Source organism: Rhipicephalus microplus, chromosome 3, assembly GCF_043290135.1.
Source record: "Rhipicephalus microplus isolate Deutch F79 chromosome 3, USDA_Rmic, whole genome shotgun sequence".
Lineage (NCBI taxonomy): Eukaryota > Metazoa > Arthropoda > Arachnida > Ixodida > Ixodidae > Rhipicephalus > Rhipicephalus microplus.
This window is the reverse complement of record NC_134702.1, coordinates 42700557-42707048: the sequence shown is the minus strand read 5'-3', so window position 1 is coordinate 42707048 and position 6492 is coordinate 42700557.

Sequence of the window (6492 nt, the reverse complement as noted above, 5' to 3'; positions counted from 1 at the left end):
ATGGTGATAATGATGATTTTGATGATGGCCTGTTAGAATGGCTCACACCCACTCTGTGGGATTGGCTAAGAAATTTGTGGTTGAGGCATTGTGGTTGTGGTAATTTTGTGGTAATTTTGTGGTTGAGGCATTGCGCCTCGAGGCGCCGTCAACTGAAATGTTTCCGTCGGAGCTTATTTTTGTAATTTATGCGACGTTATCTGGACGCCTGCGAGCTCCCTTTCCACGTTCCCGCGGCCGTGCCCCCAGTTCTAACGGAAATTTCACCTCCTAAATATTTCTTCCTCCTTGTGCAGCACTGATGTAGGTGTGCGTGCTCTAAAGTTGTTTGTTGGCTTGATTCAGTGAAACGTCGATTGATGTCACAATTGCTCTTAGCCACATCAAAAGCGTCACTCAAGAACTCGAGCGCGAATCCCCGCCACGTGCTTACTTGAATCAAATCTCGAAGGAGAAATATGCGGAAGATACGTTGCTGCGTATATTTCGACATGCGAATGAATGGTTCTCACAAGCGACGATTAAGCGACTGTCGCCATTCTCAAGATTTCATCAGGGTACGAACCTAGTTATAGAAAAATGCAAGTCATCCTGTGTGGCTATGTTACTGTACGCGCTTTCCTAAATAATAAACTTATTTTATCGAAGCACCCAAACTACAGCTTGTCTCATAACCACATCGTGGTTTTGGGGCGTTAAACCTAAGATAGTGTCACATTATTTTATTGTCGCTTCGCCATTCACTCTTTCACCTTTAATTAACTGCTTCAGAATAGTTTGATTTACTGACTACTCGTTATTTTCACCTAAACTAAATTACTAATACACGCAAAAAAACTATATTTGTGCAAACCAGTAGTTTCATCTTTTTCGAAAGTAAGTAAAGGCGGGTGCATGGGCATCCGGAAGTGTTACTACAAGGGAGGGGGGTCCCTCCCTTCCTTTATTTCAGATATTTTTTCTGCACCGTAGCAATGAGCTACACAAGTTGATTAACACGACGGTCTTCGGAAATTGCCAGCCAATTTTGCAGGCCCCAAGCCACTGATATTGTCGGTCACGTCATGGCAGTGAAAAGCTGCCGGCCTTGGACGCCCCTCCCTGACGCATGCGGATTCACTCCGATGCAAAAAGTTCTGCGGACGCATTTTGCAGGGCTGTATCTCAACTTGCTGCAAGAGTGTTACAACCACATAAACTTTTTAAAGTAAATATCAGTATTGTTCAGAAATTTAACACCTAGTATATACCGCGCAGTAATATTCAAACTATGTCTGTGCTGGCTCTTCGGTTCTATATTCGGCTCTTCGGGTCTTTGCTTACTTTTTGTCTGCATTGCTCGAGTAGATCATTTACACATACTTGTTTGCTTGTTGCCGCCACTAGATAGGCTGGACGCCGCCAACTTCCGCCATGTTGTTAAAATCTTGCAATGATCAACTCTGATTGGCCCAGAGGGCTGGTGAGGCCTCTAGCTAGAAATTCAACCATTAAAGCGGGCGTGATACGACATTGCGCTTATCAGCATTCATGGCTCTGTAAGAGTTGAACCGCTTAATAAGAGGCATGCTCCAGGCAGCAATGTCTGTCTTTTATGTGAGACGTCTTAATAAGCAGGGTACCTCGCATGTATTTCTTATCAACCCGTGTTTTGCTGTATACGCACACTGGTGTCTCTTACACCCATTAAAATCCAAAATGTTGATGGGAGCCGACATATGGAAACAACGTAGTGGGATAATCATAAGATGAGCAGGTGAAGTCCCAAGGACACGCACCGCCACCATGAGATGACGTCACCACTAACCCCTTTAAAACTAACACGCCAAGGATAAACCGGTGCCTTTGAAAAAGATAGGTCCTCCTATCGAAACGTCGGCCAGCCAGTCTGAGGCACTTCACCTGTTCATCTTATGATTATCGCATTACACCCATTAAGCATTTTATATCAGTGTCCCTTATAAAGGGGTTCGACTGCATAAGCTTTGTCTTGTCGCCCAGGATATCTTGGCTCATACACAGAAGGGTGATTGGCCACACTGTACCTTATAATAGATACTTTTTTTTGTACAACGCTTGCTAAAAAAGAGAGAAATTAGATAAAAACAATAATAATGTTCCTTGATAAAAACGTGAAAAAGTGCAGAAGAATTAGATAAACCAGATTATGTAAAACCAATTAACAAGAATGAGGAAGGGGGACAAAGAATCGGATATATCTGGCAATACGTCGGCCTTCTTTGACTACTTCAGTTTTAAGATGTTCATCATCTTTTTCTATTAGCTATCAAAACTTACGCGTTCGCTAGTATATTTTAAAGCATCCGAAAACGTGTGTAATGTCTCATTTGACACGTGTCGTTTTCTGCCTTTTTTTTCTGACATCGATAATAAGTCATCACGAGGTTACCAATCATCAGCAACACACCCTGCAGCTATCTTAACCCGGGGCTAACAGAGCCAGATGATCCGCATTAGAGTTTAGACCACCCTGCTCGCCGGAAGACTCACAGCCCTTCTTCGGGTGCGGCGTCGACACTGCGACGAATACGACAGTTCCATGCCGGTCGACAGCTGCCAGGTACGTGTACGCCGACCCGGGTGACAGGTCCATCAATTCTTACGTGACGAAGCTCGTGAATTTTTAGGTTTTCATGTAGTTGTGTGACGCGAATCCATAAGAGGTGATAGGCCTAGATTCAGGCAGTAATAGGTCGTAAGACGGTTGTGTGATTCAAATGGTGGAACGAGATGGGATGTGAACACTTCGCCTACTGGAATGTGTGGTTCGGTTGAAAGTTCGCTTCGGGAAAATTCTTAAGCCAGATAAGTGCGGCTTTATGTAGACCTAGGTACACTTTCAATTTTTTATCAGAGAAAGGACAGGTGAAGCACCGTGACAAGCTACGAAAAGTTACGGACAAGCTATATTGTTAACGGCTGAGCGTGCAGTCACAGCCCTGGCAATGAGGTGTTTGGATTGGGACTTAGGCACGCCGTAGACTGTCGTTAACATAATTACAGAAGCGATACAATCGTTTAGGTACACATGCCGGAGGGTGTACTGCATGTGTACCCGAGATGGGTGTACGGGCTTGGAAGGGGCAGCGCCTCGCGCCCTTTCCAGTTTTCACCACCCCCATCACTCGCCCTATCGGCGCCAAGTATTAGAAAAACAAACGTATATATGCGCTACGCACGTCATTGTTCTTAGTCACATGAGGCGCGTCACGATGTTCTTTGTTTTTTTTGGATCTACCAAGCTATGCGATTAACAAAAATAGCTTAACCTTAAATTAGTAACTCCACCAAAAAGTCTTTAAAACGTTGTACGCTTGTTCAAAAACGTCGTATTACTTCATCATTGCTAAGACAGCTGCCATGCCAACTTTCTTTCCAGTCTTTCTTTACAGCACGCGAAATTCAGAAAAGTACTCGGAGCAACCCAACTGTGACATGTTATAAATACATGCTTTTTTCTGTCTCAATAAAAAAATTCTGGGTACGCATAGACACGCAAGGTAACGCATTCTCGAGACGCCATACATTGAAGCTACCTTTGCCTGTGCAGTTTGCACATGAACTACCGCTATCCCTGGCATTAACAAGTCTCGATGAAAACGCTATCAAGGTACCTTATGGAATCGCGTAAAACAACCAAAGTAAAAGCCATATAGGCACTTTATTTACTTATTTTTAGCGAAGCTCCTCAGGCCCGCACTCCGCAGCAGCAGCTCCTCGCCACATCCCCGCTTGTATTCCCTCCACCTCACAAAAATCTAACCCGGCCCCAAGCACTTACATTAAGGCTTTTGCAAACGCGGATGTACCCTACTTTGAAAATGTTACACATCATGTACCCTGACCTATACCCAAGTAATCTTTGTCCACATTGTGGGAAAATAGCCTCATTAGAACACATGCTCTGGCAGTGCACCAAATTCGCTCATTTATCGCACATCACCTCTGCCAGATGGGAGGCGGCAATCCGCAGCTCATCCTTGGCAGATCAGCTCTGGGCTGTCCACCAAGCCCGCGAGGCGGCTGAGGAGCTTGGCATCTCAGTCCCCACGTGGGAGGTGCCCGCAACACAGTGATCTGTGTTTTGGAGGACCAAATAAAAGTTTATCCAATCCAATCCACCACTTGTACCCATCTCCCACCTGTCTCCCTTTCCCTCGTTCTTCGTCTGTCCCCTAAAACTGGCGAAAGCGTTGCCTGGGCTGGCTCGCACTGCACTCTCCTCCACCTTCATGAAAGCGTCCCATTTTTTCACTCATTGGTTGTATTCGTACAGAGAACAACTGCTAGTTTTTTTTTTCTCGGTCTATCTCGACTGATTCCAGCTTGTCCACCTGAAAGATTTCTGCGCCTAACGCGGTTTTGCACCGCCTCCGTGGGTGGCCCAGCTTTGACCGAGCGATGTCGTGTGATGACGTCTTCACGTGACATGTGTGACGTCATGATGATGGCACTGAATTCGGTGGCCTGTGGTGTCATCACATGATGATTTTCTTTTGCACCGCTTTGCAGACGCCACCGTCGCTGACGGTCAATTTTCGCGTTTGAAGAGGCATCTAGAGCTGTCGAGCTTTTTTTTCTTTTTTTTATTAATGACACGCACATAACACACTATACTGTTCGGACCCGTAGCCTGGGCCGCTACTTCTGGTTTCCATACCAAATTGACATAAGAAGAAGGAGCTTACTTACGGTGCGAGACAACTTAAACACGCGTCTGATAACGCGTGTTTCTTTAATGGGGATACTTTAATCGGGAAAATATAGGAGAGACAACGCGAAATTGATACAAAAAGATCAGTGTGGTTATTGTCCAAGACACCTCATAAATAGTCGGTATTAAATCACTTTACAAGGAAAAATAAATATAAGGATAAACAAAATATTAAAAAAGTAGACTGACGTCCGCTCTCTCTCTTTCTACGCAGGACCGTGGTGACGGTGATGGTGACCACCGCGAGTCCCTGTCTTCCTTGTCTTCCCGGCTGAGGACCAAGGCGTTGATCTGCCTGCTCGTGCCCTTCTGCATGGTGCTCGTCATCACTGTCGTCATCGGCGCTCTCATGTCCATGACGAGCCGATGAAAGACTCGGCAACGAGACCTCGCCGCGCGGCTCCTCCCGAGGGAAACGACCAGATGCGACGCGACCTTGTCGACTTTCACGGGACTTCGTCGACTCTGTGAGAAACATGGCGGTGCACATGCGACTCGGGACGTTCGCGGAGAGGGTGGACGACTCGTTGTCATGAGGTGTCAGTCAGGTGATTCCGTCAGGCGGCTCATCATGCTGGCCGACCGCAGGAGTTCTTGTTGACCCGACCAGACGATCCGGGACAGTTGGTAAAAGGGGCGTGAGTGTCAGCTAGCGAACGACGCGAATAGAATTCCATGAGCCCTTCTGCCTGTGTCGTTGCTGCTGCACGGAGTTGGTAGCCTATTGCAACGCACATATTCACGCGTAACCCCATTTTCACATTTGTTCGGAAATACCGGAATGGCTCATTTGTCTAACGCTTCGGAACTTGCGTAATCACCATAGTTCTCGAATCAATCACAGCTCCTATAAAAATATGCCACGTAGACATAAAGTTGTTGCACGCAAGCACCAAGATTTGCTCGTAAGTTGTAAAGTAACATCAGGTGCAGTGACAATGAGAGTACAAGGTGAGGGCGCCCCCCCCCCCCCCTACTTCAGAGTAAACGAAGAAAACATAAAAGTTTCTTGCCCTACCCCCCCCCCCCCCCCTAAAAATATCCTGGCTTTGCCCATGTGCATTGTGTACTTAAAGCACCAAGTTGCGGGTATAGGGCAGTCCCGCCGTGGTGGTCTAGTATCCATGGTACTCGGCTGCATGACCCGCAGGTCGCGGGATTGAACCCCTGCTGCGGCGGCTGCATTTTAGATGGAGGCGAAAACGCTGTAGGCCCGTGTGCTGAGATTTTAGTGCATGTTAAAGAACCACACGTGATCGAAGTTTCCGGAGCGCTCCACTATACGGCGTCTCTCGTAATCATATAGTCCATGGTTTCGGGACGTTAAACTCCACATGTCAACCGGTAAAGGGCATATGCCCATAAGAATAGTTCGGACAGCCGTTACATGTGTGCTCTGAGCATCCTCCAGGCTATCGATACCCGCAGCAGTATTTCAACTATTGCTTATACAGCAACAGGTCGGCTACACAGTGCCGCAACTGTTGCGTTATCCCCACTACAACATTCGATGCGACGCCGTGACAGTTTATACGAGCCATATACATCCGCGTAGGTCCTCTTAAAGTTGTACTCACTGCAAATACACCACACTAACGGGTCAGAAAAATTGGTTCTTGCCAAAGTACGACAGTTGAAGCGGACGCTGAAGCCCCAATCCTAATGGAAACAGCTGTGAGACGCCAGGTTTGTGTTTTCCCTTTGCCGTACGTGGGTACGGTGGCCATCACATAAGGAATTTGACAGACGCAAATGAT